We start from the raw sequence: 23,773 nt of genomic DNA, 5'->3' as shown, positions 1-23,773 counted from the left end.
AGATATGTAAAAATGGGAATACGTGGTTAGGCCTATACTGATATCTTTTATGACTTCATGAACTTGGATGATTTTCAGTGACTATCAAAAAACAAATTGGTTAAAATGCTTCTATTTTCAAGGTTCACTGAAATCTTATTAAAAGTGCCCGAAAAGTGCCCAATTTAAACACTAGCAAGTTAGCAACAAAGGTTTCTCTTTAGCTCAGAATAAAACAGTTATAAAACGTGCATGTTATGCAAAATCGAGGGCAGATTTTTATAAAAACATAGCGTAGCCTTAATAAATGATTTCGGGCTGAGTTAGTGGTGTGCGCCCGCAACTAACAAAGACAGCCTGTATGCCATCATGACAATTAATTTATAAATAATTTGACCATAATTTGCGTGGGTGATTCATGCTTTATTTGTTAAAGAAAACCTGGCCAAGTACGGTCCCGGAACTAAAATGTTGCCAAATAATAAAGTGTGATAAAGATTGTACAATATTTGGAGTAGCTAGCCATTTGTTATTCAACCTGGATCGTCTTTTAATGGTGTCTTTGTGCGGTCAAAATTGAATTTACGTACCGCAATGAGAGGCAAAATTCATGGCTGAAGGTCCCCGTAGTTCGCGGCTGTCATAAATGCTTCGTACCCCGCTACCTGTCACCACATGTCATGTCATGCTGTTGGTAGAAAATGATCGTATGGCTGAGAAGTGAATTTTGATATGTGCTCTATTAATCTACAAGTTACAACAGGTAAGCTTGATATTTTTATTTTAACCAGGGGTCAAAACTTGCTGATAATTGGGGGGGGGGTAGTACAAGGAACTTATACGATGTCCTCATTCACAAACTGATACTATCTGTCCATCGTATAAGACTGTTACCGCACGGCAATGTGGTGAAGGAATATTACACAGTCAAGAATAGGCTCCATCATTTTTTTATTATGATCCCTCCAAGTCTCCCGAAACATCAAAACATCAAAAGCATTGCACTTATACTTACTTAAGACTGTCCTTTTTCACATAACGCAGACAAAGTAGGGCCAACTTGCCTAGAAATGATCAAATTTTGGCAAGAAATATCTCTGTGTAATCCTATGTAAGTCCCATATCACATCGTTATCGGCGATCGAGGTTTTTTTTTCTGAAGTTTGGTTGGTACCCACCAGCGTCATGCATGTGACGTGACACAGCTTAAATAATCGACCGGGAATCGGGGATCGTTAAAACGTCAACAAATTTCAAAACACAGAAAGCAGTAAACTTAATGGCGAAGCGGTCCGAATTTTGAGCCATACAAGTTTACGTGGTGAACTAGGGGGGGGGGGGGGGGTAGTAGGCCTACAGGGCTAAAAGTGCAGTGTAGGCCCTAGGCCTATTACAAAAAGCTAGTGCAACGCAATTGCATGATTTCAATTAGAGTTTGCAATAAAAAATACAAGGCTCCTGTAGCTTTTCAAAATAACATCAAGTTAAAGAAAATTGAGATTCGAATGAAAATAATAAAAGTTTTGGCCAGTTTTGAAAAATGACGAGCGCTCCAGTCCAAGAGGAAACTATGAATTCATTGCCGTTGGCCTATTAAAATGGATAAAGTTGTACATTTTAACATAGACCTAATTATCTATGTTAGTACCTACTGTTCTATTGAACAGCTAGAAATGCATACTAATTCAATGTATCCCTGGCTGTTCAATAGAAGCAAAATTAATTTTAATGAACAACTTCATCCAGCTTTGAAAAAGTAGCATTTAGACCCGAGTACATAATTACCCATTAGGTAATTGTTACCATCCTAGATGTTGTGTACTATTCTGGCCACCAGGAATGGATACACTGTATATAAGTCTTTGCTCCTACTCCCCATTCCAGAAAAAACTAATTTTTTTTGGATTAAAAAATATTATCCTGTTTTGCTAAATGAAACATAGCTAAATCCTAATCCTTTAGATAGTCCTAACTGGCAATAAAAGTCAAATTTTAATATTTTTGCAATATGAGGGGAAATGGTCCAACATGCAATTTTGCATGTTTTCTTACAATTCTAATCACAAAATTGTAAGACTTGGCACAAGTCTAAGCATTCAAAATCTTGAGTATAGTGTAAGGCTAATGAAAGTTGATTCCTTGTTTCCCGTTTATACCCTACTCCGCTCAAAACCAAATGGTGGCCAAATATTTCATTATTTTGAATAAAATGTTGATTTCTTACAAACTTTAACATACCAACTAATAATTGTTGTTTTAAATATTCATAAATCTCTTCCTGTTGATTTTCAGGGATTTTCTTTGCAGTAGGAGCATGGTATATGGTTTTAAAATGAATTAATAATGAATACCTACTCAATTCTCTGGCCCGCACTTTTTGATCTGCTCTGATCTCATCCCGTAAAAAATATTGTGAAACTTCTGAAAATAGTTGCACAATCGCCTTCATGTGCTTGTAAACTACACACATTGTAGTAAACTACACACATTGTAGTAAACTACAAACTGTGAATGCTTGTAAACTATACATTGTAGTAAACTACAAACTGTGATTTATCACATGTATACATGATATTGGTTTACACCTGTAACAGATGCAATAATGAAATAGTATAAAATAATGAATAATGAAAAATGAAATGGTCACCTACACAGTAATGAAAAATTGTGTAACGGGAAACAATGAATTGACTTTCATTGGCCTAAGAGTTATAATTTTAATATTGTATGTTATTTTTGCTAATTGGTTATGAAAAAGATTGGAAAATGTGTTTTCCAAAAATTAGAATGCATAACTTGAAATTAGTCTTTGTTCAAGTCTTTGGGCTTTTATTGTCACAGAATATGGAAAAGGTCGAAAAACGCCTTAAAAATGCATGTGTTTGGCCCATATTTCCAAAAATTGACCAAATATTAAAATTTTACTTTCATTACCAGTTAGGACTAACTAAAGGATTAGGATTTAGCTATATGTTTCATTTGGCAAAACAGGATAATATTTTTTTAATCCAAAAAAATTAGTGCTGTATTTTTCTGGAATGGATCTTGGAATAAGAATATTTCGGTGATGGAGCCTCAATGACTGTGATTGTGAGGTAGAAAACACAATGTGTTACAATTGGACCACAACCTTTGCAGATATTGGCCAAAATTGCACGCAGTTCAGTTGACACAATTGCACATCATGACATTGGGCATAAGCTTAAAAAGTTACCTTTTCAGAGTCTGAGTTGAGCAAAGACGTAGCTTGCGACGCCATCACGGTGTCTTCATTCAGCATAGTGATTATAGTTGGCTTTTGCTATGAAAAAGGTGATAAATCCAGTCCCAATTTCTGATAATTACCCCCTTTGGTCAATTACACTTCCAGCTGGACAAGTCCACCCCAGTGATAAACCACACAGCAGACAATCCAAAAGATAGGAAATTGTTATGTAATAATGTTATTATGATACCTGTTGGCACACTAAATTGATAGTTTTATAATGGGAAATCAGCAGGAGCTAATTGGAGGGATTAGTGGTTTTGATTTTTATTCCTTTTTCATAGAGCCACCAGAGTATACACTCCTCCGGTCACCTGACCACCCGGTGGGTGGTCAAGTGGCAGCAGATCGTCATAGATGGCGGGCAGGTCGTATCCGGCATCCACCGGGTGGTCAGGTGACCGGAGGAGTGTAATCACTACGCTGAATGAAGACGCTGTGATGGCGTTGCAAGCTACGTCTTTGCTCAACTCAGACTCTGAAAAGGTAACTTTTTAAGCTTATGTCAATATGACAGAGTCCAATATCAGTCTACATGCTGCTATGACATTGGGCATTCTGGATATGGATCAATCTGGAGCTCATATTTTTACATTTCCTGACCTTTGTGAATATATTACTGCCTGTGTCTGCTGGACTTAAATTATTTTTTGAGTGGTCTGGGGTGAGCTACTCAAGTTGTTGACCCCTCATGGTCACCCATTTCTTTTGCAGAAAATAAGGACCTGTATCTAAGGATTTTTGAAAAAATAGGGACCCACATATTGAGGATTTTGGTTTTAATTAGGTTTATATTTTTACATACATGTACATGTATTACTTACGGTCCCATATATTGTACTTAAATTTTGTACATAGCACATGAAAATCTTTTCTTTAAAAAAAACTAGTTAATTTGCATTGTTTGGAGAGACCCATGTCTTTAGGGATTTCTTTTGAGGAATTGCCGCCTATTGACCCGCAATCATCAAGTGATTGGATTAGCAAGTCGGATTGGGATGACATGTATGATCATGCCAACTTAAGCTGCCTCTTAGATCTTCTCAATGAATAGTTTGTGTTATCTATGCCACTTGTAACCGTTCTATACCGGTCTGTTCATAAGCCGATAAATAATTACAAACATCTTAGTTTTTGCACAAAATTCAGCAAATATTATCAAATAATTTATCTTATTTCATCCTATCTGTTTTATGCACTATTGCAATATTACACTCATCGTAATTATTATTTCGTAATTTGCAATGTCCATATACAGATTTTAGCGTAATTTTACGCATCCATATTTGCTTATATTTTGTTGTATTCATTTTATTCTGAATTCATAATGACAAATTCATGCATACGATATTTTAGCAATTAACATAATATTCTGTATGCACAGTTATAAATACACATATCGTGTTATAATTGCATGTTTATTATTTACCCACATGTAATTGCAACATTCATATACGGAATAAAAATGCATGCATGTAGCCCTATACGTGCTTACAACTTATACCATTAGTATACTATAGGGTGCACAACTTATAAGTTCCCCCTAATGCTTTTTTAAATAAATCGAAAATTATTTATCGAAATGTAAAATTGTAAAAAGTTATGAGTAACCTTATTTGTTTGACAAATCTGGGCCAATTTGTAATGTCACACATCATTGCGTTTGGTCACAATGGTTTAGGGAGTTTTAAAAGTTGCACCTGAGTCCATAGGAGTCAATTTTCAAACATAGTATGTTAGGCCTGTCCATGTGTTTGTAATGGAAATAAAACTTAAAGTCTAGATGTTTAGTAGGGGATGTGTCCTCCTGCACTGTTGACAGTGCATTGCAACGTCGCCGCATACTGTTTATTAAATTCCGGACCCGTTGCTGGTCCATGTTGTTCCATACATGTTGGATTGCTCGGGTTAGCTCTTGCAGTGTTGTGTTTTCATTCATAAGGTGGTCAACCTCATTTTTAACATGGTCCCTTCCATCTCAGCCATTTATCATTAAAAAGAAAAGAATTAAACACCTGCTTTGCTTTTGAAACAGAAGAAGAAGAATACCAAAGATTAAGTTTTCTTTTACAAACACATGAATATCCCTGGCCTACTGTATTGTTTGAGAATTGAGTCCTATGGACTCAGATGCAACTTTTAACACTGTTTAAAACGGTCTCTTTTTTACATAATGAACCATTGTGACTGAAGCATAATGACGTGTGATGCTGAAATTTGGTCCACATGTGTAAGGCTACCCATATCTTTTTACAGGTTTGCATTTCGTCAAATATTTTTCGATTTATTTTTAAAAGTATTTAGGGGGAACTTATAAGTTGTGGACCCTATATTTGAAAACATTTTTTGTGCCAACATATCATATCATACAGCTGATGAGTCCCCAAATATCAGAGGGACGAAACCGGTCCTGTTATTTAAATTATTACGTTTAAGTGGCATCTTACTTTAGCTTATTATAAGATATCATGCCTAATATAATACATATGTAGGTCTACCATCTGATACAGTTTTTGCACGGTAATCATTAGATTAAGAAATCATTGAAGTAACTTTGTTTTTTCTATTTGCATGCCGTAGTTTTTTCTTCTCATATTTGTAGTTTTATTCTGGTTCTTTCCTGTTCAGCAATCAGCACTGCGTTCTTTATGTAGCAGCGCTATATTTAGCATTTTGTATGTAATGCCTCAGAGAATCTGAAAAGTGCAATGGAGGCATGTATACAAATATTTCACAAAAAATTTGGGCCAAATTTAATATGCAATATATTGCTACATGTATAGGGAAATAATATGTTTGTGCATGAAAGGCTGCGACAGTTTTGACCCAAATCTTGTGAATTTCACACTGAAGATTGAGGAATATGTACAGTATTGGAAGTGTTTTAACTACAATGTACATGTATATGGTTGAAATTGGTATTAAGAATTGGCTTCAGTACAAATAGTCACTGGCGTAACTAGGGTTGGTAGTGCCCAGGGCAAAAAACAAAATTGGCACCCCTCTACCCCCCACTCAAGAATATCTTAGACGCGGATGTGTGGGAATGGCATCGGTATTATGATTTGGGGATTTGGCGCCCCCTAGTGGTAGCGCCCAGTGCATGCCCCCCCTTGCCCCCCTAGTTACTCCATTGATTGTAGTTGTGAAAAAGTGGTGAAAATGCTGTTAGCGTACAGCGTCGAGCCCTAGTATACTCATGAATCTATCCCAAAACAACTCTGCCTGCTCTCAAAATTGGCTGATTTTGTATGTTTTAGTTGCACCCCCTTGAGGATCCTGATGATTTTGTGTGAATGATCCCTGAATGATGGGGGGCATTCCCCTCAATATTTCTCTTGACCCCCCACTTTGGCCCCTTTTGTCGATTCCCCCTGAAATTCACTTTGCCCCCATGCTCCCCCCCCCCCAAAAAAAAATCATGGTGTCGCCACTGCTGAATGAATGAGATCATGTGTAGTGTACCTGTAGTCAGTATAGCCAAGGGGGAGCAACTGACCCCCCCTGTGAGAAGTCTTGAGCCCCTCCCATCGTGTGATGCTGGCTGCCCTGATATTTAGGATTATCATGCCTTATTTGTGCTTTTTTGCCCATTTTGACCATTTTTGTCTAATTTGTCCCTCGTAAGTTGTTCCCACCCCCACCCCCATGAAGTCCTGGCTATGCCACTGAGTGTAGTACAGAAAGGTTTGATGGTTTTCTTCATATGATGAGTACCCATACACAATTTGTATATGTTTTAAATCTGCTGGCATAAAATCAAGAGAAATTCATGGAAATGAAATGAAAACAAATAAAAGTTCATCAAACTTTAGATAGATTAGTTCATTCAACTTTTAGTAGTACGACTGCATCGCCTGCCTGGAAAAAGTACTTCAGTCCTGATGGGACCAGGCTCAAAAGAACAAAGTGCCTCTCAGACAAAAAAAATGAACTTAGAAAATCCTGGAGGGCAAAGGAAAAGAAAAGAGACAAGGAGCCCCTTTTCCACCAAAATTCACCCCGATCATGGGCCAAAATGGTGTAAAATACAAAATGTTTGCATGCTCGCACATTGTCACAATAAAGCCCTTTTGATCCCAATCATGGGCAAAAATGGTGTAAAATACATCATCCCAATTTAGCCTTTTTGGAAGCACGAAGACATGTACAGTCTCTCTAAAAAACAAAACCAGTACATGTATGTATAATTGTATGATGCAACTGCATTTTTTTTTCGTCTGTGCCCCCGAAATTTTATTTTGCCCCCCCCCCCCCCTCCCGCCAACCAAGAAAGCTGGCCCCCTGTTTGAAGCACTGCAAATGACAATTTGACAATTTTTATAAGTACTGGTGATTTTATAAGGGGAATGAGTAGTTTAAGAATACATGTATACTGATTGACAACCTGCAAGTTATAAGAAATATAATATGGTAAACTCAAGTTCAAAAATTCCCCCTAAACAGGATTTGCCCATAACCTTTCTGAGCAAAAAACACCCCATATAATAGGTATTTAACATGATTTTGTAATAAATTATGAAATAAAATGGTTTAATTTTTCAAGCAACAATTAATAGGTGCTTGTACATTCAGATTTTACAAAAGATGATCATGATATTAGGTAGACTATTTTTGATTTTTGATAAATAAAAATATGTTATGAATCACGATGAACTCAAAATTATACTGATGTTTATTGCATCAAAATACATTAAAATACGTACTAGTAAATGGTTATAGGGGGCAAGACATCAATTTTTCACAGGGGGCTTCTGCCCCCCTCCCCCTTTGCCCGCCCCCTGGCTACGCCACTGCACACTGCAAACACCCTCCTCTGGCTTAGGAGGCGAGAGACAGGTTTTCAGTATCAGTTTGGTGAGGAAAAATGGTTGATCATTTTGCCTCAAGATCAGGTAAAACCCTTAAAATGTCACTGTCAATGGACCACTTTTTGTGTATTGCTAAATCCTCAGAGCTTCTGGGCATTGTCTCTCATGCCCGGGCTCTCGTGCGCATTGCAATTAGCAGGTGTGCATGCAGAGGACCACTGGTGCTGCCTGGCCTACCTGCCTACCCCCACCCCACCCTTGCGGGAAAACAAACAGAAGGAAGAAAGGTGAGGTGAAAGGACAGATGAAGAAAAAGGAAGAGAAGAGGAATAAAAATAGAAAGAAAAAGAGAAAGAGTTCCAATATCTTTGATTGCACTACCTGCCGATCTAACATTGCCTCTGATTGGTCAATTACCAATCAGAATGGAGCTTTGCAGATAATTCAACGCAATTTTTTGCCTGGTGAAATTATTCTAACAATGCTGCTGATTGGTTCAATTGATAATGAAAACTTCTTTTTGGCCAATCGGCAGGTAGTTCTCATGGGGTTAAGGGGTACTACACCTGGCCAATTTTTGTGCCTATTTTTGCATTTTTCTCAAAAATTATAAGCGCATTGGTGACAAGTAAGATATGCAAGGACTACAACTACTGCACTGAAAATTCAGCACCTCAAGGCAAGTAGTTATTGATTTATTGATCAAATATTGGTTTTCCCTCATTTTTGACTGTAACTCCACAACTGTTGTCTGTGCTGAAATAAAATTTCCAATGCAGTAGTTGTAGTCCTTGCCCCTATAATGTACATATCTTACTTGTCACCAATGCGCTATAATTTTTGAGAAAAATGCAAAAATAGGCACAAAATTGGGCAGGGATGTAGTACCCCTTAAATAATACCATTGAAAACTAACCAATAGTGTAAAAATCATCTCAGGGGAGCATACCCCCTCCCCTGCACATTGTGCAATGCTACAGGTGGCACTAAACAAGTCTAACCTTGCAGAATCTTTCTCAAGTTCAAAAAACCACCCCCCTTGACAAATTTCTGAATATGCCCATGACCTTGCACATGCACGTGTGGCCTAGTGGATAAGGTGCCCGACTCATAATCCATAGGTTGCGAGTTCGAGCCCGCTCGTGCCAACGTGTTGTGTCCTTGGGCAAGGCACTTTATCCTCATCATTGCCTACGGGGTATGGGGTGGGGTTGGATGTTTGTACAGTTATTTGTTTCAATGTTGCAATATTGGCGCTGATTAAGCTGCTGCCTGCAAAATTGCATTGTGTCTGTTCAAGTTTGTTTAATGTAAAATTCTAGCAATTTGACCTGCGGGTCACCATTAGAATAAAAACCTTCCTTTTTATACCTAGCTACATAACATTCAATGTGTGCTCGGGTATGGTGTAGTCATTCAAGCAGAACAGATAGCTGCACTTGGCAAAGATGCATGGAGAAATCTTGTGGTTGCCTACTCTGCAGCCGAAGGGTGATGATGAGTGATAACTACTGGTAAACTTTTATGATTACAGCGGTTCTTCCTTGATCTTCCATTCACTTTTTACAGCCCACTTCCTACACCACCTGCATAATAATTCCAAATTTTGAGCAAAATTGTGCAAATGATTTGTTGGGAGTGGCCTTTCTTTTCCTTGCTCTTTTTCTTCATTCTTTTTCTTTCTAGTTTTCTCTTCATACAGGCCAGCATGCTTATAAGCTTTTAAGCTTGGCTTGAGCATTTTACTTGAGCCTGGTTCCATAAATAAATAAATAATACATAAATTTCGGAATTTATATAGCACATTTTTCCAGAGGATTCAAAGCAATGCCAATTTCGCTGCGTGGTGAATCATCACAATCAGATTGCATCAACTAGGCTGTTTGCAGTCGAACCCGGCGCAAACCTATCCGCACTTAGATTGTAACATCCACCCATTTTCTGCAGCTCCCCAAATTCCATTGGGTGAAGGAAGTTTTTGATAACCAAACAACTAATCACTGATTTTGAAAGCAGGAGGAAACCGGAGAAAACCTGCGAGAGCGAGCATGGATCGGGATAAACCAAATGCACATACAGGCCTTGGGCACGGCCGGGGCTTGAACCTGGGACCTCAGTGGTGCAAGGTGAGGGAACTACCACTGTGCCAACTCGCTCCCCCATCAGGACCCAAGTGTGTGTCTGCCCAGTCCAACTGGTTTTCCTCTGAAATATTTTCAAATACAAATTGACATTTCTCCAACCACCTGTCCAGCAACGTGTTGCATGGAGTTAGGGCTTTAAAAGGAGTGATCGAGAAAAAATGCAATGCTTGTACTTTATTGGGTGCTGAGTTCCAATCCAAATGGCTTGAGCATTTTACTTGAGCCTGGTTCCATCAGGACCCAAGTGTGTGTCTGCCCAGTCCAACTGGTTTTCCTCTGAAATATTTTCAAATACAAATTGATATTTCTCCAACCACCTGTACGACAACATGTTGCACAGAGTTAAGGCTTTAAAAGGAGTGATCCAGAAAAGTGCAATGCTTGTACTGTATTGGGTGCTGAGTTCCAATCCAAATGCATACATGTAGCCAGATACAGCTTGGGGTTTGTCATCATGTAGACAGTGTAGCTCCTTGCAAAGAATTGCTAGAGCAGAGCGGGACAAAAAGGGGGAAAGAACAATGCCTATAGGGCGACAAGTATTATTGAATTACAGTGTATAGTATCGACCACCAGGCATGTTATAAATACATAACACAATTAACATACATGACAACAGCTGGGGAATGTTGGAGGATTGTGTGAGGGATTTTCCCTTACAATTTATAGGGAATCCCAGCAGCTTATTAGCATGCTGTAAAGCAGATGGGGCTTAACCATAACATCCAATGAGGCTCCTATCCTGTCCAATCAGGGACTTGTGGCACTTCCCTGGTCCAATGTTGCTCCTATCCAGAGTGGAGATGTAATACCACAAAATAAATAAAGAAACCTCATGAGCATTGTATGCAAGGTATAAAATTGACATATATTTGGCATAATGTTCTTATTTTATGAACCAATTTTACCACAAGAGTCATAGCTAGCTACTTCAGCATGTTCTGGTAATACTAATAGGCTGAAATGAAAACAACATTTGACTGTTGTGTATCCAAACAATGGAAAATCAAAGCGTTTTAATTTATTTACAGCTTAGTGCAATAATATCAAAACGCTCGCAATTTTTCTTTGTATTCTACTTAATTCCAATACCCAATGGTAACCCAAAGAACGACCCCAGGGGGAGGGGGTGACTCCCACTTTAGAGGTGGTGTATGTAGGGCTGTTAATTTGCTGTCACCCAAAGACCCCACTTCTTTTTCATACAAATGCTGTCCCCCAAAGACCCCATATTTTTTTTCCATTTGATCAGTCACCCAAAAGCCCTTATTGTTTCAACTTTCATTTATCACTGATTTTGTTTCTTATTTGGAAATAATGAAGCCATTTGAAGCAATTTACAACCAGCCGTTTTCAGTGGCGGTACAAAATTACCGAAAAGGGTGAATTTTGGGTTTTTACTGGGGGAGCAACAGGCGGTGCAAGAGTTCTGACGGGGAATTTGCCCCTCATTCCCTCTCCCCTCCCTGTGGCACCGCCACTGGTCGTTATCAATAAGCAAACCTACATGTAGAAATCCACTGTCATTTCTTTGATTGAAAATACAGGACTTCTTCACTTGCAAAGAAAATGGGAACAGCACCAGGGGTAGCGCTAGGCTACATTTGGGGGTCCCGGACTCACCAAAATACAGTTTGGACACCCTATTTTAAAATTTTCTGCAAGTTCAGGGGTTCCAGAAGACCCCCAGTTTTTCAATATAGCGCTACTACAGACATACTGTTTATGCGACAACTCTGACTCACCAAACGCTACTACAGACCCCCTGCTTTTTTATTTTCTGCAAGTTTTAGGGGTCCCTGCGGACTCTGGAGTGTTTTGTTCTAGTGCTACCCCTTGAACAGCACATGCAGTTTTGTGGTCCCTTGATGAAGCATTCATTGATACAGGGTGTATCAAAATGATTGGTACCCATCAGTTTTCAGTGATTATGGACAAGACTGCCTCATCAACATGCAACATAAGATCTACCAATTTTTGTTAGATTTAAGATGTGATATAAGGTTATAAGCTATACATTTTGGGCATTTCAAGAGGATCCTATAAGCAGGCTTTTCAATAAACACCAAAACTAATGGGTACCAACTAGTACCAATCATTTTGATACAGACTGTATACATCACTACAACATGCCAAATTCACCTTTCATTTGATTAATGAATAGCTTTTGAAACTAAAAGTAAAAACACCTTTTCTATTTATTTTGTGTTACATTCAATGCGATCAATAGAGGCTATTGTAGGTTTAACAATAGATATATTTGGGGCTGTCAGGGGGAATCCAGTATTCCACATGGTACAATGCAATTACTATAGTTAATGTATATTATTCATTAGTTCTACTTCCTGATACACTTAATTTTAGCGGACTTTTTAAACTAATTACAAGACTTCTTTACCAACAGTGAAAAGATTTAAGAGCTTAGTGCCAGGACTCACAGGACTATAATAGGCAGGCGGTGGCGGATGCGATATCGCCATTTTTGACTTTGCCATTGGATTAACACATAATCATGAAATCTTCACAAAAATTCTAAATTTGTTATGTGGTGTCAAAGCAAAATTAACTTACTCTGAAACCATTGGGGTACGACAATGTACCCCATTGTAAGTATGTTGTTTTTCAATTTATAACTGCTAACCGTCTATTTTGAATGGAGCTGTCAGCATTTTATTTTCGCCAGCTTCGAGTGTCGCGTGTCCTATACCGCCTGATAATAGGTTTGAGGAAAAAGTGAGCCACAGTGGTTTCTGCAGTGTACACTATAATTGGGATTGGGGGGGTCCAGAGTTGGCAATAATTTTGGTGGCTATGGGCAAGTACAACTAAGTACACCATTGCCCCCTCCCCCACCATATTTAAAATCTTCCAGAGCCTTACCACATTAGGGGTGCAGGAACTTGCATGGCACTAGGCCACACACCTAAGTGTTTGGAAATGGGCAAGTACAGCTAAGTACCACATTGCCCCTTCCCCACCATATTTAAAATCTTCCAGAGCCTTATCACACTGAGGTTCACAGGGACTGTCTTTTGGAATGTGCAGGAGAGCTTTTTAAATAGCTGTTCTGGAGCCTTCAAAGAGACCTGTTTAGAGCATTTATAATAGCATTTACAAAAAAAAAGTCATGAACTTTTTGTCTGAAAAACTGAAGATATAACAAAATGCTGTAAAATACCATGTCCTGCATATTTCCCCTGTCCTGTTGTCCATGGCCGAGGATTTTGATATTTCATATTATTAATATCAGCATAAGTAAAATATTGTTGAACTTAAAAATGCAGTATTTTAAGTCTGCCAGACATGTACATGCCAAATAAGGTAGGGTTTACCTTGATTTTGTCTTAACAAGTACTTTACATTATACTTTTGGTACTTGAAAAAAAAATGATATAAGAAAAAAAAATCCTAACTGACCGACCCAACTTCTGAAAGTGATCTATGGACAAGCAAACAATTTATTTTTGTTGGCCTTATGTAGAGCAGTAGAGAGTATTGCTCTTGCTCTCCTCAAAAGGCAATCCTTGGGTTCACAAACTTCCATGTCACCCACCAAAGTCTATATTTACAGTTTATAAACTTATAAATATCCCAGACAAATTTGATAGACATTTTATTTATTGCCCATGACTTGAAGTTGGAAAATTGAAAAGGGGACTTTCTTGTATAAAAAAAAAACCGGATACAACAAGACAGCAGGTGAGCACATTACAAGGTCTAGGTCCATGAGGTTTTGAGTAATTTGACATAGAAAAGCATATTTTGTTGTATAAGGGAAGTTTACATCGGAACCAGGATCTTAAAACCACACATGTTGAACTCATTAGATCATATTCTTATATTTCATGTTTCTTTAGTTATAATTCTCAGACCAATTGCATAAAATAAAATGGAAAATAGGGAAAAAATGCACGCATTTAAAGGTGCTGTCAGTGATGATTTGCTACATCAGAAATTTATCTAAAAACCTCAAAAATCTGATTTTAAAAATTTTTGTAACAAAGATAAGTGATAAGACCAAAAATGCCCTAATAAGAGTAAAATGTCACATTTTGATCAATTTGGGAGTTCTTCCAGGAAAAAAAATCCAGGCCGGCCCTACTTGGGAAGTCCGTCCAGAGAAAAAGGTTTTTATCTGTCACCTTACTTCAGTAGCCAACTATGCTTATCATTATTCTAAATAATAAAAGAATAAATGAGTATAAATTTTAAAAAATAAATAAAAATGTCTGCAAATATAATGAAGAACTTCAAGCTGAACAATCATGTCAACATGTTATTCCCATATGCAAATGTTAATTTATTAAAAATCATAGTGGATAAGAATGGGGGCTTTCCCTCGCATGCAAATAAAAATGTTTAACCCAACTATATTCACTGCAACAACAAAAATTGACTATTTTCTATCAAACAAAATTGCTGTACACTGCAAGATTGAAACCTTGTTGACATTTTCAAAAATATTTGCTTTGGTAGCCCAGATGCACTGCCCTGGTTATTTAAAAGCAAGCAAGAATCCTTTTAGATAAGCCGCTCACCATGATAGCATGCTCACCCCTATCCAATATCAGATATGGTTGCCATAATCATGATAATTGTATGCAGTTAACAGCAAGCAGGGGAAGAAAGGGGGATTTCCCTTTTGGTCTGGACCACTCCATTTATTCTAATAGGGGTGTGATAACACAAAATGTTCATTTTATCATATATATTTTACCAAACAAAGCTCTACATTTATACTTATTTTGCGTAATTGAATGTTTAGAAATGTTTGTTTTAATTATGTTTTCTGTATGACTAATAAGTAAGTCGAAATAGTCAAGAATTTTGCTCCAGATTTTTTGTGTGGAACAGCGTAAATTTTACTATTTGTTGACAGTGACACACTTGACAGGCTATTTGAAGCCGACTATTTGACAGGCTCCAGAGCTAATACCAGTGCCAACAAGGTGTTGTACACTGGCTTCATGCCAAGAATATTTGTGTATTATTTGTTGACATATGAGGTTTTGATGAATGTGTCAATAAATATGCTGAACAGTGAACACATTGGTCATTTTGTATTGAAAATTAACAGCGTGCAACAGGGATTCTTGATCTGACTGCCAGTGTAATTAAATAACTGAAATTTATCGATAGCTGCACATTCTGTGTGCTATACAACACTCCAATGCTGGAGCCAGGCATATAGGGTGTGCACTGTATGCAGATATTTTTTCCTAGTGCAATTTTTTCAAAGGTAAGTGCATGTTATTAAAAGTGTGTGTTCTTTCTTTGTTTTACGTAGGCCTACATTTTTATCTATCTATCTTGCGGACGCATCCGAGAAAGAGTTTACAATTCTTTTCCAGGAATCTCTATCAGCCATCAGATTTGGGAGGTCATTAATTTCTTGATTTAATGGATCACGTTCTGGACAAGTCTGAATCTTGAATTGATTAAAATCTTGATATATCGCTGAATATTATATAGTTATATTAAAGGAGGATTTCATGATCCTAACATCCTCTTTTTATGACATTTTTCAGTAGATTTCCACGAAAAAAGCTTGTACTCCCAAAATATCAGTTGATTCCGATTTTGCATTTGTGAGTTATGCATGATTTGGTATATTATACTGCTCCATAGGCCACTGTTGTAATTTCGTTCTGGTATACCAGAACGAAATTCAAATTTGGCCATATTTTTGCTAAACGAATTAATCTGCAAGAAATAGTTTGTACATAAACATTTATAGCCAGATGTATCCAGTGGTATAAGAATCTCAACTTTTTTTGAGAAAAGTGGGGGGATGAGGCTGTGGATCACAAAATGCCCTTTTAATATATAGGTTGAAGTTCTGTGTGGCGCTAGTTATTTACCCGGGGGGGCTCAACTTTGGAAGTGACGGTATGTGCCTGTCAATAGGCCCGGCTACCCAATGACCCCCTTTTTTTTAGCTCAATTGCCAGCAATTGTAGCTATAGGCATGATCCGGATTTCGCTATGTTTTTTACTTTCTCTTGCTACATCGTTTGAGCAATGGAGCTGGTAATTTGAGGGAGCGATCTTTGCATGATCGTTCATGATTGTTACTTAATTAGCTAGGAAAATTCGGACGAAAAGTGTGATTTTTGGAGCATTTTGTTACGAAAATTTTTACAAAATTTCAGAGAATAGTCTCCTTTGCAGACTGTTTGTCGTGCTGATCATATTACAAACACTGTTCAAACTCCTTGATCTGGCCATTTTGTAAAAGAGATGTTGAATTTTATTGCTTCAGTGTGGCTTCAATGTTTGCTTTTCAGTGTTGCTTTGCCATACAAGGCAAGTCAATAGATAAAGCACCAATTGGGCTCGTGCTGTCTATAGGCCCTTACTTTAAGTGCACCAGCCATGAGCAAGCGATGTCTCAAATCCTCCCAATTATATTCAGAACCATTGGCAACACTTAGTTTATATCATTGGTAATGAGGTCTGACCTCAAATCATGATTAGCTGAAAAGATAACAGCCCTTACGTAAACAAATGCTTTGTCCAGCACATTTAAGGCTATATTGTGGGAAGTTCAGAGTTTTAGATAATTTAACTTTTTAATACAAATTATATGTTCAGCTGCTGATTTCAGTCTTTTGCTATAGAAAGATACAAATCTATACCAAGGTGAAAAATATAAAAGTTATGCCTATTACATGTAAATTTATTTATGCTTATGCTCTACATGTCTCTTTCTATAGGAAAAGACAAAAAACAACAGCTGAAAACATTTGTATTGAGACTTTGAAAATTATTTAGGCCTACTTTTAAAAACTTTTGGTGAGAAAATCTTTAAAAATAGGAATTCCGATTCGGTAGTAGACAAAATAGGAAAGTTAGCATCTCCACGCTTTCCATCGTATAACCTTAAATGTGGCGGTATTATAATACGCTATCGCTAGGCCCCTCTACCAGGATGTAATTGGCTAAGTAATCACTTGCAATTGGTATTTTATAGACACCGTATAGCCTTAAAATTGTCAGGAACCTGGACTTTTCATGCACACTCAGAGGTGATTAAAAATGAAAAAATAGGCCTATTTAAATTAAAGTGAAATGATGCAGTTCATGTGTACGAAGGTGGCTCAGTTTTCAAGTTATGAGCCTTCAAAGTTGACGCTTTTACTTCAACCTTTTCATGCATTTCAACTGCTATACATACATAGCCAATATCTTCTAATTGACATTGGCACTTAACTGTTAATTTCAGTTTTGGAAAAGATGAACAAAACCCGGGGGGGTCACTCCCATTGGGGCCTGTACACCATCCGCGATAATGAAAACGCGTAAAAAGGGTAGTTTTTCGTGGGTAGGCACGATACGGGCGTAACGCGTTTAGGGTGTCAAAAACATGAAATATTGGAAAAAGGGTAGCAAAATTGCAATTGCTAAATCTTGGAAATGAAATTTAGGGTATGAAATTTGATGCAAGGAATAAAATCCCTGTTTAGGGTATTGTTTTAGCCAAGGGTTAAATCCTTGTTTAGGGTGCTTTTCAAAAGTTGATTATCGCGGATGGTGTACAGGCCACAATGGGAGTGACCCCCCCGGGGAACAAAACCATGTGAGAAAAACATGTGATTCTTCAGGTGGGGGTGGTTGGCTTCTGGTGGGTGGTCCACTTGAATCAATGAATTAAAAGTTTTAAATTGTGCTTCACATATGTGTAATTCAGATGCATAGGTCATGTAATAAAGCCAGTGCAAAAGTTTTGAAAATGCTTTGTGCATGGTTAAATATAGGAAAGTGGACATTTTAAAGTGCTGTATCTTGAAAATGGAGCCTCTTTGAAAATTAGTGTTTCTCATGAAAACAAATGCTGTTTTTAGGATTTCAAACAGGTTTGTGATTGATAAAAAACTGGGGCTTGAACACCCCACTGGGAATACCAGACCCTCTGGTACCGTATTTTCCTCCTTTTTTATATGCACCTCGTGGCATCTCTGCAAAAGCACCCACAACGGCGGAGCTCTTTTTTTTGCAATTTAAAACCATTTAATCCTAGCACCATAGTGCTGTGATCAAGCCAAATAAGTTGTTTCTCAGGAATATTAATTTTGAGATATAGCCTGTGAGCGCTTTCAACTTTCTTTGTAAATTGTTTTGAGCAACCCTAAAATGCCTATATCTTGTGAACCGTATATTTTCAAAATGCTGATTTTGTATGGAAAATACTGATTTTAAGGTTTGAGAATACTGAAATGTGTTTTTCAAAGTTGGTAGCCCTGTATACACAGCTATACATGGCAATACATAGCTATACAAGGTTACATACATATGGCTATACATAGCTATAGGGCGCACACCACTAAATAATCGCCCCATTGAAATATGTGTAAAAACACCGGTTTTCTTTGCTCATTTTGAGGCCTTTTGGGCTCGTTTTAAAATATTTTATGATAACCAGTCGATTGCAAATCGATGAAAGTTTCAATGTATGGGGTCCTTCCACCTCGTTTTTTCCCTTCTGAGGCCATGAACAGCGCCCTCACTGTTTTTGACATGCTCTCAAGACTGCAAACCGGTTTCTGTCATTTTTTAATTCGCGGACCTATTTTCTCCATAATTATAAAAATGCAACTTTTTTGGCGACTCAAATTTATGCATAGGCTTTACACTTTTATTTAAGCTATATAATTCGTCACTCTTTCTGATTAATTAGCCTAAAGACCAGCCCAAAATACCTCAAAAAGTTTCTGTATTTTACCGGAACTCATTAGGGTTACACAAATGGTGCATTGATTTAGTGGTGTGCCCCCTATACATAGCCATACATAGCTATTCATGGCTATACATAGCCATGCATGGCTATACATAGCTATGCATGCTATACATAGCTATGCATGGCTATACATAGCAATACATGGCACTATATATTATAATAATACAAGGCTATACATAGTGATATGTGGCTATACATAGCTATACTTGTCTATACATAGCTATGCAATGCTATACATAACTGTGCATGGCTATATGGTCATACATGGCTATACATACATAGCTGTTGAAGTTATGAGCCTTGAGCTTTACTCCAACCTTCTTTCAAAAATCTTCCACTTGGAAAGATCGTTAAATGAAGCTGTCTAAAGGCAGAGCTCAGCATTTCTTTTGAGGAAAGCTTTATTTTAGATAGCTCTATCTCATGATGCAGATCATATGTATGCAGGTGGCTCAGTTTTCATGTTATGAACCTTCAAAGTTGATGCCTTTACTTCCAACCTTTTCATGTTTTTCTTTAAATTTTCCTCCATATGGACTTAGTTCCTACTGACAGTTCTTAAAAATGGGGCTGTCAGACAGCAGCACTCTGTCCATTTTTTTCAGAAAAGCGGTATTTTAAAAAGGTTCATCTCATGATGCAGTTCATTATGTACATGTATGTTGGTCAGTTTTCAAGGTCATGAGCCTTGCTTTAATGTTGACATTTTCCTTCAACCTTCTTTGATAAATGCTCCATTTCTCACTTACAATTCCTTAAATGGGGCTTTAAGATGGTAGAGCTTTTCCTACCGACAGTTCCTTATGGCTGTCAGATGGTGGAGCTCTGTCCAATTCTCTTCAAGAAAGCTGTTTTTCAAATAACTCTACCTCATACTTCCAATTTCAATTTGCGCAGTCCATAATAATAATGCTGAATATGGTAACCGACAATAAGTTGTGATATTATGCACCTATGATACCAATAACATAATTCTATATTAGTTCTAATGACATGCCTATATCCAGAAACAATTGAGCTACAGCACCATTGGTGCTCTTGTCTAAAATTGTTTCATCAAAATGCCACAAAATAATGGGAAAACTTTCAAAATTCTCTTATTTTAGCAAATTTGTATTGCTAATATGTGGAAAATTTGGAGCACAAAATAGAATGTTGCCCAATTTTTTTCAAAATTTTCTACCTGATGACCCCTTTTTTAATTTGAAGGTGCAAAAATGATGATGACCACAAAAAATAGTGCAGCAGCTATACAAAAGATTATTGATAAAAATATATAGTACAGCAGAAAAATGTAAAACAGTGAGTAATTAGCTAAAAGTGTCAAATTTGTTGTTTGAATCTCAACTGAATTGAGCTTAAATTGAGTTTCTGTTTGACTATGATATGGTCATTACTGCTTCCTCTGATGTTATTGGCAGAGGTGGGCTGCGTTTCGTTGATGCACAGGGAAGGGTGAAACTAGAGTCCGAAGTTTACCGTTTTCTAAAATCCATTTTCCGTGTTGTAATCCGTGTTGTAAAATTTGTAAATCTGTGTTTCATGAATAAAGCTTAAAATGTATGAACATTGAACAATGATATTAAGAGGGTTTATCCGATAGACTCAGATGGTAGGTGGAAGATGGGGGTCAGCAAATTTTGTTCATATTTTGTCAATCAAACATGTGTCCATGAGTATTTAAAGTGGAGGTATTAAAAAGTTTGAGGACCCCCACTGGGAGATACTGGACCCCCTCAAATTGACCCCTATGATTGTCTTCTCAGACACAAAAACTTTTAAATGTGCACTAACTTTTGATTAGAGCCACGTAATAACGCGCATCTGCAGACATTTTATTTATACTTCACAGTAATAATACACATTTTGTCTCGACATAACAATTAAAAATTCTTTGTACAACTTTTGGGTTGTTCCATTTTCAGAGAGGGGTGTAATGGCCTTTTCAGCAATTGTGTAAATGTGAAAAATCCTAATTTTGAAGCAAAGTTTGCAAGATGATTGTGAGAGTTCCTCAATATTTTTGTCAAAGTTATTTACTTGTTGGATAAAGTAGATATAGGTTGAACAATTGAGCAAATAAAAATCGTGGAGACTTTTTCCGTTTTAAAATGAGCACATCTTACTTTATGCTCTTTTTCAGAAAAGTGCAAAATTGCGATATTTTCATGCTAAACTCAGGTACGGTGATTTTTCTAAGTTTAAAAATGAAATTTGATGAAAACGGAGCCTATCAGAAGTAAACAACATCAACAAAACTATTACATAATAAATTGGGGCCAAAATTGTGTTGGATAAATGCTTATAGAACAGGACTATTCTATAAAGGGGTTCAGTACCCCGGGTCAGTACTAAAATTCTGTCTGTGCTGATTTAGAAAATAACCTTTTTGCATCATGCTTTATGCACCCTCAAATGAATATTACCTTTTTCTTCCAAGGAACGAGGTAGGGCCTACAATAATTATTTTCTATCACTATGTAGTTAACAACAAAGACAATAATATATTGGAACACTACATTGATCAAGTAGGGGTGTTATTGTGTTAAACATAAAACGCTTATGTATCTATGATTCTCGATTTTTGAAATACCAAAAATGCTGACACATTATATGGATTTTGGGGTTTCTATTGAGGATCCTTTGATGATCAATATACTAGCAAACTGCTCTCTTTCATCTGAGTAACCTCTGTCTATTAAGGGGCGCAGACCAACGCACTGAATGGTCTATTGTTCTATTGTGTCCGATTTGAGCGCTGACATATTGGAAAATGTTGCCAATCAATATTCATGAGAGTGTACATTCAACGTCCAATTTTCGAAATTGGGTGACTTGTGCTTGGCAGGTGTAAAATACATCTGACTGGGCGTTTTAAATACGTAACGCATAAAGGCATTGACATCATCGAATGGCTGCCTATTATAATAGTGCTGTTAGCGTTAGGCCTATGTGGGGGGGGGGCTGTGTTTAGTTTCTATAATAATTATTATAATGCCTACATTTTGTCATTCCTTTTTCTTTTCTCTGTACTTATTCTTTCCTTGAAGTATCACTCCCTCTTCTTATCTCCCTTCCCTTCTCCATCCCCTCTTACTTTTTGTCCCCTCTCATTCCTATCATTTTCCTTACCTTACCTTTCTATTTATTTACTTCTATTTATTTATTTCTCTTCATTTCTTCCTCTTTCTCTCTTCCTCCAACCCCCTCTCGTTCTTCATATCCCCTCTTTCACCTCTTCCTCCCTCATCCCTTCCCAAGACCTCTCACAGAAGAGCTGCCCCCTTCAGTACGCCACTGTTTATGACATTCTCCTTCTTAAAATAAAATAAAATGTCAATTTGTGAAACAACTTTTATATAGGCCTATACCGGTATACTTATTATTTGTTACATGTATACGTATAGCTATTACCATTATACAGTACTATAGACATAAATGGCAGCCTTGAATGCTTGATGTGTAATCATTCAGCAAGCGCATTCAATTTATTTAAATGAAGCACCTGAAGTCAGTGGGGTGATCACGAACTGTACTCAGCGGCTAATGTGTGCTTTTTGTGCTTACGGCTACTCAATCACATCCTTGTGTGTTATTATAACAAAAGGTACTTTTCGTTCCAGACGTCGCTTTCACGCGCTTTCGTTTGATCACTCATTGACAGTAGCCTGCTAGGTAAAGCGTTAATACACTGTCGGGTCAGCTTACCGATTTAATGGCGGAAGCCCTTTGTCCCAAACAAAAGGTACCTTTCGATGAATAGCTTGTCAGATTTCAAATCGGCACAAGGTTTCAATGCGTTACGTAATCTATTTCTTCTCCATCTATTTAATAGCTCCATGGCGCAGACCACCAAATAACCTCTCCATCATAGTGAAAAGCATGTAAAAATCAACATTTTAAAGCGGCAATTCTACCACCCATGACAATAGTTTTCTTTATTTTTAGCTGTATTAAATAAAGCCTAAATTTTCACTTAAGCTCCAATTTTGTCTATCTTTACAGGTAAGGTTCAGTTTTTATTAACAAATGTTAGAAAGTGATGCTGCTATTTCAACATCGAAATTCGTACTAAAACGGGCTCTGTTAGCAGTTATTCGGAGAGGGCCTATACTTTTCTTGTGAAATCGAACTTGCTTAATGTTACTGGGGAAATTCGCTTAAATATTAGTATAAATGGCCATTGCCATGACAACTGCCTTCTCTTTGAAATCTCCAATACATGTAGCTTAAAATTAAAGAATCCATGTATATCAATAGTATACTTATAAAGTGTAATACAAACTTTTTAATGCAACAAATTCCTCAAAATGAAGAAAATGGGTCAATTTGGGGTCAAACTGCCCAAAATTCAAAGATCATAGATTACTGGGGAAATTCCATGGCAATTGCCTTCCCTTTGAAATCTCCTAATACATGTAACTTAAAATTAAAGAATCCATATATCAATAATATACTCATTAAGTGTAATACAACTTTTTTAATGCAACAAATTGCTCAAAATTTGGGGTCAAACTGCCCAAAATTCAAAGGTCATCGGTCACAGAAAAATGTTGTTGCTGCCATCTGGGATGAGGGAGGCAACAAAAGTTGGTATATTGGGTTTTACCTTGATGATAATGGGGATGAAACGCGGGGGACAAAACCTTCGAGTGGATCATCTGATGAGCGTTGGTACTGATACCGGAGATGAAAGTTAGCAGCGACCACATGGCACTGATGATGATATCTAGGACACTATCATGCAGCAGTTTGAGATTGTGCCTGTGACACTTATCAGTGTCCGAAGCAACATAACAAGTAGCCATTTATATTATGTTATCTCTTTCTTAAGTTC

At 37.3% G+C, this 23,773-nt stretch overlaps 1 protein-coding gene across 3 annotated transcripts in view; it reads left to right on the top strand.

The window, feature by feature from the left end:
• The first annotated feature begins 393 nt into the window (after window positions 1-393).
• LOC140162547 (uncharacterized) overlaps window positions 394-23,773 on the top strand; it is a 60,079-nt gene continuing 36,699 nt past the window's right edge. The window contains exon 1 of one of the 3 annotated variants that reach the window (XM_072185798.1): window positions 394-742. The gene's annotated coding sequence lies outside the window, so the exon portion shown is untranslated. Of the gene's footprint in view, window positions 743-15,341; window positions 15,439-23,773 lie in introns of those variants that run through there. The other 2 variants (XM_072185800.1, XM_072185799.1) reach the window with 2 other exon arrangements.

Source organism: Amphiura filiformis, chromosome 10, assembly GCF_039555335.1.
Source record: "Amphiura filiformis chromosome 10, Afil_fr2py, whole genome shotgun sequence".
Classification (NCBI taxonomy): domain Eukaryota; kingdom Metazoa; phylum Echinodermata; class Ophiuroidea; order Amphilepidida; family Amphiuridae; genus Amphiura; species Amphiura filiformis.
Note: the sequence above shows the minus strand (reverse complement) of the source record. Positions and strands in the feature narration are given on the sequence as shown.